Source organism: Macaca mulatta, chromosome 3 (genome assembly GCF_049350105.2).
Source record: "Macaca mulatta isolate MMU2019108-1 chromosome 3, T2T-MMU8v2.0, whole genome shotgun sequence".
NCBI lineage: Eukaryota > Metazoa > Chordata > Mammalia > Primates > Cercopithecidae > Macaca > Macaca mulatta.
In genome coordinates, this window is record NC_133408.1 from 59,273,314 (window position 1) to 59,286,692 (window position 13,379).

General features: G+C 43.1%; 1 long non-coding RNA gene and 1 other non-coding gene across 2 annotated transcripts in view; both read right to left on the reverse strand.

The window, feature by feature from the left end:
- Window positions 1–12,905, reverse strand: part of LOC106997378 (uncharacterized) — a 35,511-nt gene extending 22,606 nt beyond the window's left edge. The window contains exons 1-4 of the long non-coding RNA XR_013415255.1: window positions 12,754–12,905; window positions 12,289–12,363; window positions 5,535–5,638; window positions 1,202–1,362 (exon numbers count right to left, since the gene is read on the reverse strand). This is a non-coding gene — a long non-coding RNA (uncharacterized LOC106997378). The remainder of the gene's footprint in view (window positions 1–1,201; window positions 1,363–5,534; window positions 5,639–12,288; window positions 12,364–12,753) is intronic.
- On the reverse strand, window positions 215–319 carry LOC114677181 (U6 spliceosomal RNA). Its single transcript, XR_003728485.1, has one exon. It is a non-coding gene; the product is annotated as a U6 spliceosomal RNA (small nuclear RNA).
- Window positions 12,906–13,379: the final 474 nt, after the last annotated feature.

The window sequence follows — 13,379 nt, forward strand, 5'->3', positions numbered from 1 at the left end:
TCAACCTCCCAAAGTGCTGGGATTATAGGCCGACAGCCACCATGACTGAAAGCTCAGCAATTTGCATCAAGTGTAATAAGAATGCTCATGCCCTGTGACTCACAGTAATCTCACTTCTGGAAATACCATCTTTGGATATAATTCAATCTAAACAAAAGCTCATACGCACAAACACAGTGAAAATCTCGGAGTATTTTTTTTTTCTCTTTTTAAAAAAATTGCGGAATGCTTCACAAATTTGCAATGTCATTCTTGCACAGAGGCCATGCCAATCTCTCTATTGTTCCAACTTTAGTATATGTGCTACCGAAGCAAGCATGAGTAATTTAAGATAGGGTGGTTACATGGAATAAGGAAGAGTTATGGGGAATTTAAAAAACTATGGTATTTATAGGCACCTAGTAACAGCTCAGTAAATATTAGCTGCTACTTTTATTATTATTATTATTATTATTTTTTACTTTTATTATTTTTATGGTAATTTCACTCAATTAAAAATTGTCACTAAAAATTACCATTCTGATGGAACATAATGTATCCTACAGTATAATTGTAAAAAACAGATATAATTTGTCCCTTGGTATATGGGGGAGATTGGTTCCAGCTCCTCCATTTCTGTGTATACCAAATTCCACATATACTCAAGTTTTCGAGTCAGTCCTGAGGTATCGAGATATATATATATATATATATATATATATATATATATATATATAATATATGTGTGTGTGTGTGTAAATGTGTGTATATATATATATATGAGAAAATTAGCGAGGTGTGGTGACAAGCACTTGTAGTCCCAGCTACTTGTGAGGCTGAGTCAGGAGGATTGCTTGAGCCCAGGAGATTGAGGCTGCAGTGAGCCATAATTGCACCACTGCACTCCATTCTGGGCAATAGAGTGAGACAGAAGGTTGACTGTTTAATAGAATTTTTCTGTTGACTTGAAGATATAGTCAGGACTGTGGCATATGAAAATTCTTCATAAGATAATTATCTAATCCAATTAATCCTGGAATTGGGAACAGAAAATGTTTTAGTGACTATTTATTCCTTCACTTGCTGTTATATAAACTATTGCCAGTGGGTACTTAATAACCAAAAGTGTCATCTCTGAGCTACTCACAATGAAAGGTGATGTCTGGGGCCCAGGTGTATTGAGGTCCCCATGTCTGGGTTATGGGTGCTGTGTGGGACTTACTTGTCCATCCATTTTCTGTATTCTGGCACTGGGAAACTTGGGTTTATCCATCTTGATAAAAGGTCACTTAAATTCCACTTGGCAAGAACCACAAATGGAAGAAAGGCCATGAAATCACAGGCTAGCCCTTGTTCTCAAGGTAATATTCAGCTTAGCTGGTTCTGTAAAAGAGGAATCACATTGTTGAAAAATCACTGCAGGTCAGCTGAGGTGGTCCATACCTATAATCCCAGCCCATCAGAAGACTAAGGCAGGAGGATCCTGTGAGGCCAGGAGTTCAAGACCAGCCTGGGCAACACAGTGAAATCTCTACAAAAAATTAGAAAATGAGCTGGGTGCGGTGGCACTTTTCTATAGTCCCAGCTACTCTGGAGGCCGAAGTGGGAGGATGAAAGTGGAAGCTGCAGAAGTGGAAGCTGCAGTGAGCTCTGATCTCACCGTTGCACTCCAGCCTGGGTGACAGAGTGAGACCCTGTCTCAACATATACATACATACATACACACACACACACACACACGCATGCACACAGCCACATGCAGACACACACACACACACCCTCATCTCAGTCTGTCCAGACTTTAGACTAAAGAAAAGGGTCTTCTGGTTACAGAAGAGGTATGCTCTTTTGTGGGACAGGGAGGGACCAGCAACTTTGTTCACGGTCTTTTCCTCATCCTCTGCTTAGTTTTCCAAGAACCCGCACAGTGGAAACAGTGTCTGGGAAAGGACCAAAATCTTTAGACTACCAGGGGAGAAATACACCTCCTTTGTCAATTAATAAATAGAACACCTGCCTTAAAAGCCAGGGAGTTCTGCTAGAATGAATCACTCCCTACGACCCTGACCTATGCAGGGAACATAAAAAACTGGAGTTTGGCTGGGCACAGTGGCTCACACCTGTAATTCTAGCACTTTGGGAGGCCGAGGCGGCGGACCACCTGAGGTCAGGAGTTCGAGACAAGCCTGGCCAACATGGTGAAACCCTATCTCTACTAAAAATACAAAAATTAGCTGGGTGTGGTAGTGGATGTGTGTAATCCCAGCTACTTAGGAGGCAGAGGCAGGAAAATCACTTGAACCCAGGAGGCAGAGGTTGCAGTGAGCCGAGATCGCACCACTGCACTCCAGCATAGGTGACAGAGCAAGACTCTGTCTTAAAACAAAAAACAAAAAAACAAAAAGCGACTGGAGTTTGGAGTCCTGTAATATTTTAAGCCACATTCCAGATTGTAGAGACCTTACCAAAGTACGGCCTTTCCACAAAGCACTGCCGAACACCAGCTGGCTGTCTCCATGGGGCACCGCCATATCTCTGGCTCTTGTTTCCCCAGGAGATGCTCTATTCTAGCCTTCTCTTACATTTTGTATTCCACACATTTCCTAGCGTAAGGCCTCAAAACATAGCAGGCTGCAGAGTCACTGCTGATCTACTGCATATCCGACTTCAGATTCCAGCAGGGCACTTTGTGTTTGAGAAATTAAAGAGGACAGAATGGACCCAGACTGACACTGGTCAGCTTAGCAGTCCAAAGATATAAGCTGCTCAAATGGACTACAGTGCCTCTGATTTTCTGAGTCTGCCCTGCTCCTAGGGCTCTTTGGATGCAATTAATTTATCCTTGTTGAAGAAATGGTTTGCTAGAATATAAAAAAATTGGTCAGGCACGGTGGCTCACGCTTCTAATCCCAGCACTTTGGGGGGCCGAGGCAGGTTGGGTAACGAGGTCAGGAGTTCAAGACCAGCCTGGCCAACATGGAGAAACCCTGTCTCTACTAAAAATACAAAAATGAGCCTGGTGTGGAGGCACGGGCCCGTAGTCCCGGCTACTCAGGAGGCTGAGGCAGGAGAATTGCTTGAACCTGGGAGGTGGAGGTTGCAGTGAGCCGAGACGGCGCCACTGTACTCCAGCCTGGGTGACAGAGCAAAACTCCATCTCAAAAAAAAGAAAAAGAAAAGAGAATATAAAAAATTTAAAGAAGAAAAAACGTTAAAATAAAATTTTCTCCTAAAGAGCACTCAAAAGCACACTCCCACCAATGCTGGATCTATTTAGCTCTCTCTTGCTTTATTTTTCTGAGATAGGGTCTCACTCTATCACCCAGGCTGGAATGCAGTGGCAAGATCACGGCTCACTGCAGCTTTCAATTCCTGGACTCAAGCTATCCTCCCACTTCAGCCTCCTGAACAGCTGGGATTATAGGTGCATGCCACCATGCCTGGCTAATTTTTAAATTTTTTTAGAGAGGAGGTTCTCACTATGTGGCCCAGGCTGCTCTTGAACTCCTGGGTTAAACTAATCCTCCCACCTTGGCCTCCCAAAATGCTGGGATTATAGGTTTTAGCCACTGTGCCCAGTCTATTTATCTTTCTATGACTCATATATTAAATCTTCCTCCTTAAATTGCCTCCTACCCACCCATCTGCAGGGATAGCAAACACAGGTCTCAGTGAGTCAGGCAACCTACAAGAGGGAAGGAGGCCTGAGTAACGTGGGAGACCGGGGGAAACTGTAGCAAACTGCAAGGTACTCAATTCAACAGTTCTTCAACACTGTGATGGTCAAACCAAACACAGAAACAGGAAGTACAGTTCAGTCACCAGCAGGCAATGTGGGATATTTCATCTACATGCTATAGGGCAAACTGCTTAGGATGAATGACCTAGTCTCCACCAACCTGCTCTTCAAGTCCAGCCGCTCCTGCCCAAGTCCCTATACTCTACTGACAGGACCCACATTCACAGGTCTCCTGACACCTTTTCTTGTTCACTTTTTTTTCCCCCAACAAATAATGCTGCTTTTTTTATTTTTATTTTTATTTTTTACTTCTTTTGAGACAGAGTCCCCCTCTGTCACACAGGCTGAAGTACAGTGGGGTGATTATGGCTCACTGCAGCTTCCATCTTCTGGGCTCAAGTGATCTTCCCACCTCAGCCTCCCAAGCAGTTGGGATTACAGGCATGTACCACCACACCCGGCTAAGTATATTATTTTTTCTTCTTTTTTCTTTCTTCTCTTTCTTTTTTTTTTTTTTTTTTGTTGAGATGAAGTCTCACCTTGTCACCCAGGCTGGAGTGCAGTGGGGTGATCTGGCTTACTGCTACCTTCAAACTCCCAGGTTCAAGCAATTCTCCTGCCTCAGCCTCCCAGGTAACTGGGATTACAGGTGTGTGCCACCATGCCTGGCTAATTTTTGTATTTTTAGTAGAGACGGGGTTTCACCATGTTGGCCAGGCTGGTCTTGAGCTCCTGACCTCAGGTAATCTGCCCACTTCAGTCTCCCAAAGTGCTGGGATTACAGGCATGAGTCACTGCTCCCAACCAGTGTATTATTTTTTTCTAGGGACAGGGTCTCACTATGTTGCCCAGGTTGGTCTTCAACTCCTGGGTACAAGCAATCCCCTGGCCCCCTCCTCCCAAAGTGCTGGAATTATAGGCTTGGGCCAACACATCAGGCTCTAACAAATATTTCTTGAGCACCTACTGCATACCAGGCACTATAATAGGTGCCCAGGAAACAGCAGTGAACAAGGTATAAGAGTTTCTGCTCTCTACAGAGCTTATAGGGTAGCAGGAAATTGATAGAGTATGAATGTTTGTCTCCTCCAAATCTCATATTGAAAATAAATCCCTAATGTTGGAGGTGGTGCCTGGTGGGAGGTGTGTGGGTCATGGGGGCAGATCCCTCATGAATGGCTTGGTGCCCTCCCCATGGTAATGAGTGAGTTCTCTCTCTACTAGTTCATGTGACAGCCGATTGTTTAAAGAGCCTGGCACCTCCTCCCCTCTCCCTTGCTCCATCTTCTCACCAAGTGATGTGCCAGCTCTTCCTTCACCTTCTACCAGGAGTGGAAGACTCCTGAGGTCCTCACCAGCAGATGCTGGAACTATGCTTTTTTTTTCTGAGACAGGATCTCACTCTGACACTCAGGCTAGAGAGCAGCGGTGTAATTACGGCTCACTGCAACCCTGACCTCCTGGGCTAAAGAGATCTTTTCACCTTGGCCTCCCAAGTAGCTGGGACCACAGGCATGCATCAGTGCACCATCATACCTGGATGATTTGCTTTTTATTTTTAGTAGAGACAACGTCTCACCATGTTTCCCAGGCTGGTTTCAAACTTCTGGGCTCAAGCAATCCTCCTGCCTCAGTGTCCCAAAGTGCTGGGATTACAGGTGCGGGCCACTGTGCCCAGCCTGGCACCATGCTACTTCTATAGTCTGCAGAACTGTGAGCCAAATAAACTGTTTCTCTTTATAAACTACCCAGCCTCAGGTGTTTCCTTATAGCAATGCAAAATGGACTAATATAGGAATCATATGCCAGCACTTACCAGACTGTGATGAGCACATGACAGAAGTACAGAGTGGGACTGAAACGTTCCCCAGGGGCTTCTTGTTGCATCATAGAGGATGGGGTGAGACATCTCGGTTGAGGCTAAAGATGAGTAAAGATGAGAGTGAAAGAGTGATAACGGGGGTAGGGAGAGGGTTTCCTGAAGAAGGACCAGTAAAGTCCCCCAAGGAAACTGTGAGGTCACTTCCTGGAAATCACCAGTATACCATATCCCATTGGCAAGGAGCTTAGCACGGTCTCTTGGATAACCAAACCTATGCCCAAATACCATCTATGTGAGTCTATCTCCCAGGACCCTTCTTAGCATATTAGAGTTCAATCAGGAGACATAAACCACTCAAAAGTTTAAAGTGGTAAAATTTAATACAGAGAATTATCATTATAATAGGGCAAAGCATAATAAGAGATTGGCTACCAAAAAGTAAAAAGAACTCTAGAGAATATAGGACTTTCAGAGGCCAGGCATGGTGGCTCATGCTTATAATTCCAGCAATATGAAAAGCCAAGGCAGGAGGATGCTTCAGGCCAGGAGTTTGAGACTAGCCTGGGAAACACAGCGAGACCCTGTCTCTACCAAAGAAAAAAAAAATAGCCAGGTGTGGTGGTGCACACCTGTAGTCCTAGCTACTTGGGAGGCTGCAGTGGGAGGATTGCTTGAGCCAGGGAGGTCATGGCTGCAGTGAGCCCTGAAGTCATGGCTGCAGTGAGCCATGATTTTGTCACTGCACTTTAGCCTGGGCAACAGAGGGAGAACCTGTCTCAAAAAAAAAAAAAAAAAAAAGTATAGGACCAGCTGATACAATGAGCAGTAACTGCCCCTACTGTCCCTACACTGAGATAGAGTGACCAAGGAGATAGACTCCTCACTAGGGCTGAGATCCAGCCACCCTTGGAGAGGGCACAGTCATGGGTAATTCAATGGCAGAATTGCTGCATTACCACATGGTGGAAGATGCTAGCAATCTGCCCTCTGGAATTTGCTGAAAATCCGCCCTCTATGATGCTAGATTAAGATATTAATGAACAGTTGTCTCACTACAAAACCACCCAGGCAGGGGCAGAGAAACTGCTGGTCACTGGGTGCTGCTGAGCACCATGCAGGGCAGGAGCCCAGTGCTGCAGACGCTCAGTGCCTGTGGAGATTGATACACCACAATCAGAAAGAACAGCCTCTTACAAAGTCCCTCTAGCACAACGTACTGACAACATTTAATAATGCACCAGCTGACAGAGGAAGCATATAAGGAACCCATGTCTATGTTTGCAGAGCAGGCAGTGAAGGGTGAATTTGGAACTGGTGGGCAGTCATTGGATGGATAGTTGGTACATGACACATTTCAATCTACCAAAGAAAAAAGGAAGAGAGAAAAGAGATACAGGACCAGGCATGGTGGCTCACTCCTATAATCCCAGCAGTTTGGGAGGCCAAGGCAAGTGGATCACTTGGGTCTAGGAGTTCGAAACCAGCCTGGGTGACGTAGTGAAACCTTGTCTCTACTAAAAATAAAAAAGTTAGCTGAGTGTGGTGGCTTGTGACTGTAGTCTCAACTGCTCAAGAGGCTGAGGCAAAAGGACTGCAAGTATCTGAGAGTTCGAGGCTGCAGTGAGCTGTGATCACACCACTGCATTCCTGCCTGGGTGGCACAGCAAGATCCTGTCTCAAAAAAAGAAATGTTGGTGAAAATGTGAAGAAATTGGAACCCACATACATTATTGGTGGGAACATAAAATGGTTTAACCACTTTGTTTGGGTATTTCTTTCTTGTCATTTTAATTTGATTTTTAAAAAATCAAGATAGGATCCCACTATCTTGCCCAGGCTGGTCTCTTTTAACTTGTAGGCTCAAGTGATCCTCCCACCTCAACCTCTCATGTAGCTGGGATTACAGGTGTGAGTCACTGCACCTGACTGGTGTAACCACTTTGGAAAACAGTTTCTCAAAAGGCTAAATGTACAGTATTATAGAATGCAACAATTTCTCTCCTAGGTATATATCCCAGAGAAATAAAAATATATGTCCACACAAAAACTTGTACATGAATCTTCATAGCAGCATTATTCATAGTGGCCAATACATGGAAACAACCCAAATGTTCATCAGCTGATGAATAAACAAAATGTGGTGTGTCTCTACCATGGAATATTATTCAACCATAGAAGGAATGAAATATTGACACATGCTATGACAGGAAGGAACTCTGAAAACATTGTGCTAAGAGGGAAAAAAAAGCCAGCCACAAACGATCACATATTGCACAATCCTATTTATATAGAAGGTCCAAGTCGGGTGTGGTGGCTCACGCCTCTAATCCCAACACTTTGGGAGGCTGAGGAAGGCAGATCATGAGGTCAGGAGTTTGAGACCAGCCTGACCAACATGGTGAAAGCCCATTTCTACTAAAACTACAATAATTAGCCAGACATGGTGGTGGGCGCCCATAATCCCAGCTACTCAGGAGACTGAGGCAGAAGAACTGCTTGAACCCAGGAGGCAGAGATTGCAGTGAGTTGAGATCGCACCACTGCACTCCAGCCTAGGTGACAGAGCAAGACTCCGTCTCAAAAAAAAAGAAAAAAAAAATTCCAGATTAGGCAACTCTATAATGACAGAAAATAGATCAGTGGTTGCCTATGGGAACACAGGGGCATGGGGGGAGGAGAATATAGTGGCTAAGAAGTGTGGATTTCTCTACAGGGTAATGAAAGCTTCTAAAATGGATTGTGATGATAGATGCACAGCTTCGTGAATATTCTAAAAACCACTGAATTGCATACTTTGATAAATGAATTACATGGTATGTGAACTACATTTCAATAAAGTTGTTATTTAAAAAAAGGAAATAGGGGGCTGAGCACAGGTGGCTCATGCCTGCCTATAATCCCAGGAATTTGGGAGGCTGAGACAGGAGGATCACTTGAGGCTAAGAGTTTGAGACCATCCTGGGAAAGATAGCACTATCCCATCTCTACAACAAAAAATAAAAAATTTAGCTTTGCATGGTGGTGTACGTCTGTAGTCCTAGCTACTTGGGAGGCGGAGGCGGGAGTATTGCTTGAGTCCAGGAGTCTGAAGCTACAGTAAGCCATGATCACACTACTGCATTGTAGGCTGAGTGACAGAGCAAGACCCTGTCTCTAAAAAGGAAAGAAAAGAAATGCAAGTTTTTATCACTTTGTGAGAGTAACCAAGTTTGAGGGGAAACAGGTAAGAACAAAAGAGCACTGAATGGTGAGAGTGGGAGGCTGGTTAGGCTCATTGCTAGCTAAGGGACTTCTGAAAAATTCATTAGTAAAATCACAGCTCTGGGGGTCAGTCAGGCAGTCAAATGATGAATGTTAAATCCATTACAAATGCCCATCGTCTTTCTTTACACTCCTTCTAGTGAAAAATTCCTAAATGCCTAAATAGCAAGTGTTCTGAAATGACATCTCAAATTTTAAAAGAAATAACATCTCAAATTTTAAAAATCATGAGTCAAATATGATTTTCCTCCTCCCATTTTACAGGTGTGCAACCTGAAAACAGAGAATTTAAGTAACTTTCCTAAGTGGCAGAGCACAGATTTAAATCCTATCACTCTGGCCTCAGAGTTTGTGCTTTATTTTCTTTTATTATTTTAAAATTCATCATTTTTAAAACCAAGAGGCTTATGCAAAATTCTGCTAGGATTCAAAAAAAGCCTCTTGCTTTTCCTGACCATGGGTGCAGGCAGGGCTCATGCTGCATTTTCTTTACTTATAATTGGATAGAGACATGACGGATGGAGACATGATGACAGGATCTCTCCTGGTCATCGTGCACCAGAAAGGAGAGTGGAGAGAAGCACAGGGAAGCCAGTCTTACCATGTTTGAGCAACTGAACCAATGTCAGCCTCAGCCTACCTGCACAATTACTTTTATGTGAGAAAAACAGGCATCTCCCTATTTGGAAAATCACAGCTGGCTGCAGTAGCAAACAATCCTCAAGTTATTCCTGGTAACGTTATTTCTACAGTCCCAGTCATTTTAACTCATTACATTAGCTCTTCATTTCTCTATTGTTCCTAACATCTAGTTCATAACCAAGAGTTTATGTTATTAAATAAGCTTTGGGTTAACAGGATCAATGAAGGAAGAGTTTAAAGATACCAAAAAAAGCTCATAGAAGTACCTGCCAAATGTGCCAACTGACTACTATGAACTAATTTACTTTTGAGAAACATGCTGTTTCTTATATGCTACTGACAGTGCCTGTAAAAATGGTGCACATTAACTGGCTGTTTTATTTTCTCCCCAATCTTAATATCTAATATCCACAGACCAAGATCAGAGCACCAGCATATACAATGCCACTTTATACTAGAGTTAGGAGGGGGGGCCAAGAGTAGAAATCAGAGTCACTTTGCTAGCTGCTGTCCTCTGTCCAGAATATTTTAAAGGAGACTGTATTCCCCCAGGGCTCACTGACCTGGCACTCTCTCCTTGCGGAGGCTCACACCACTGTCTTGTGCAGCCCTCACTGCTTTTGCAGAATGTGTCACCACGCTATAAAACACCTTCTCCTCCACCTTTCAACCTAAGCATGTGTTACTGGGTTTCGGGACAGCTTGTCTTCTCACCGTCCCACCTTTCCTTCTGACCGTCTTGGTCTTTGTGGGGGCCTCTCATCTCACCATCCTGGTGAAGCTTTGGGGTCATTACTTCTTCAGTTGCTTCCCTCACCAATATATCAAATGAAGACAGTATGGACTAATTGCTTTTAGAGTACAACTACTGTGGCCCTAGAACCAGCTGGTCCCAGGACTTCTTCTGACTCTAAAGTTTTTGAGATACCAGATATAGTTGGAATAAGATATACGACCATGCTCCCTAGAAGGTGAGATTATCATCATTTCCTGGACCTTTTAATCTGCACCTTTGTTCATGCTATTCCTTCTAACAGGAGTAGCTTTGTCTCTGCCTGATGACATTCTCCTCTTCCATCAAGGCCTAACTTAAATGTAATTTTCTTCATAAAGTTCCTGTCACCTTGGAATTAACCCCCCTTTTACATAGTGTCATTGTTCACCTTATTCAAATCTTCATAAATTGAGGCTCAGATCTGTGTGGTCACGGAGTGTGTCTTTTTACCAAAAGGAACACCTCGGCCAGGCACGGTGGCTCATGCCTGTAATCCCAGCACTTTGGGAGGCCAAGGCAGGCAGATCACCTGAGGTCAGGAATTCGAGACCAGCCTGACCAACATGGAGAAATCCTGTCTCTACCAAAAATACAAAATTAGCTGGGTGTGGTGGCAGGCACCTGTAATCCTAGCTACTTGGGAGGCTGAGGCAAAAGAATCGCTTGAACCCAGGAGGCAGAGGTTGCTGTGAGCCAAGATAGTGCCACTGCACTCCACTCTGGACAAGAGTGAAACTCTGTCTCAAATAAATAAATAAATAAATAAATAAATAAATAAATAAAACACCTCATGCACTTTACAAGGAGCTTCTTCAGGAAAGGATGACACCTCGTGTAGAGGAGAGATCTCTGATACTCTGATCTTTTCCAAAAGGAGGAAAGTAAAGGTTGGAATATATTTTTAGTTCTTTGCATTTCTGAACAGAAATAGTCTATTACTAAGTTGCTCAAAGATGCCTATAAGCTTTCATAGGAGAAACATCTAATTCACAACCAAGACTTTATGTTATTAAGTAAGCTTTCCTTTAACAGGATCAATGAATGAAGAGTTTAAATACTTGCTGTAGTCCCCATTTAGTCATCTGGTATACTCTGTGTGAGGTATACTCTCAGTCATCTGGTATCCTCTCTCTGAGTATGCTAGATGATTAAATGGAAATTACTGCACCACTAAACACCAGTACTGCAACTCTTACTTAAAAATTCAACACTTAGGACATAAAGAATGATCCTAGGCCAGGCTCGGTGACTCAAGCCTGTAATCCTAGCACTTTGGGAGGCTGAGGTGGGCAGATTGCCTGAGCTCAGGAGTTTGAGACCAGCTTGGGCAACATGGTGAAACCCATCTCTACCAAAATACAAAAAATTAGCTGGGCATGGTGGTGTGCACCTGTAGTCCCATCCACTTGGGAGGCTGAGGCAGGAGAATTGCTTGAACCTGGGAGGCGGAGGTTGCAGTAAGCCGAGATCGCACTACTGCAGTCCAGCCTGGGTGACAGAGTGAAGCTCTGTCTCAAAAAAAAAAAAAAAAAAAAAAAAAAAAAAGATCCTAATGCAGTTACTTCCTTTTAAATTTATGAGGAGATGGAAGAAATACCCATATTTGATGGTTGGTTGGGAACTGTCTTTGGTATTGTATGAAGTATTTTAATACTGTGAACATGAAAATATGAGAACCCTGCAGACCCCGTGGGCACAGACAGAAGGAAGTACATTGGAGGGTGTTGCAGGAAATACTTTCATTCCAAGCACTGCTGTTTAAAAACAAAGAGGACAAAAGATGAAGAAACATTCCACGTGACCCTCTGCACCCTTATTTGTTGCAATAAAGGAAAAGCATTTTAGGAATTTTTTTGAGTCCAGTTTACGATGTGATCCATGTTAGTTATTTTCTGTTAATGATTTTCAAAATCTCAGTTAAAAACATTCAGAAGTTTAGCTTTATCACAGGCAGCTGTTCACATGTAAAACTAGTTTGGTTACCTTCATCTGTATAAACATGTGGCTAGTGAACTGACATAACTATTAAACTGGAGAATCAACAGAAACATGCCAAGGACTGACCCTTACCTTCCACAGTGACCTCAATGTCAGAAAGCTTTTCATTACTCTCAGGGCTTCATGGTCTTTTCAGAAACTGCGAAGCTGTAAAATAAGCACAGAATTACTTTAGCATATTGTAGGAAAAAATACAGAAGGAGATGCTTTATAAGAGCAGAGTATTAAAATTTATTCAGTTTGGCTCTTTTCAAAGGAAACTACAGAATTAAACTTGTAGTGTAATCCTCCACAGGGAGCTCAACAAAGCCATGGAAACATGAATGAAGTGGGATTGCAAATGTGACACTTCCAATAAATTTTTTTTTAAAAAAAGAAAGAAAAAGAAGTCCATTAAATAAAATACCTTAAAAAGCCAAGAAACTAACTGCAAGTCCCCCAAAGAGAGTGGTCAATGATTCCGTGTGATTTAAGGAATGCTGAGAAAGAATGTCTTAATGCAGTGAAATATAATACGCAATACAGGTAATCTCTTACCTTTAGTGTTTATTAGCCATTCCAGGAGGCAAGTAGGAAATAACTAGTTCAGGTCTAGAAAGAAAACCAAGAAATGTCATGGTAGCCAGTACAATGGTGGCCTCACAGCTAGTAAAACAGTCATGATATGACCAGTGTTTTTCCCTAACGGCGTTCGCAGAGTCATCCTGTAATGTAACAATAATTCCTATCACTGTGGACAAAAACCCTGACTTTTCCTTCCCATGACTGGCAAGTAATTATATGAAGAATAAATTACTTCTTTCATGAAAAAGAAAATTAACACTAGTGTACTTCTTCAGCCACTAAAATTCTACAGAAATGTAGATATAATAAGAAACTCAATCATCACATCAGGCCAGGTGCGGTGTCTCACAGCTGTAATCCCAGCACTTTGGGAGGCCGAGGCGGGTGGGTCATCCGAGGTCAGGAGTTCGAGACCAGCCTGACCAACTTGGTGAAACCTTGTCTCTACTAAAAACAGAAAAATTACCCGTCTCTACTAAAACACAAAAATTAACCAGGCATGGTGGTGCATGCCTGTAATCCCAGCTACTTGGGAGGCTAAGGCAAGATAATCGCTTGAACCCAGGAGGCAAAGTTTGCAGTGAGTTGAGATCACGCCA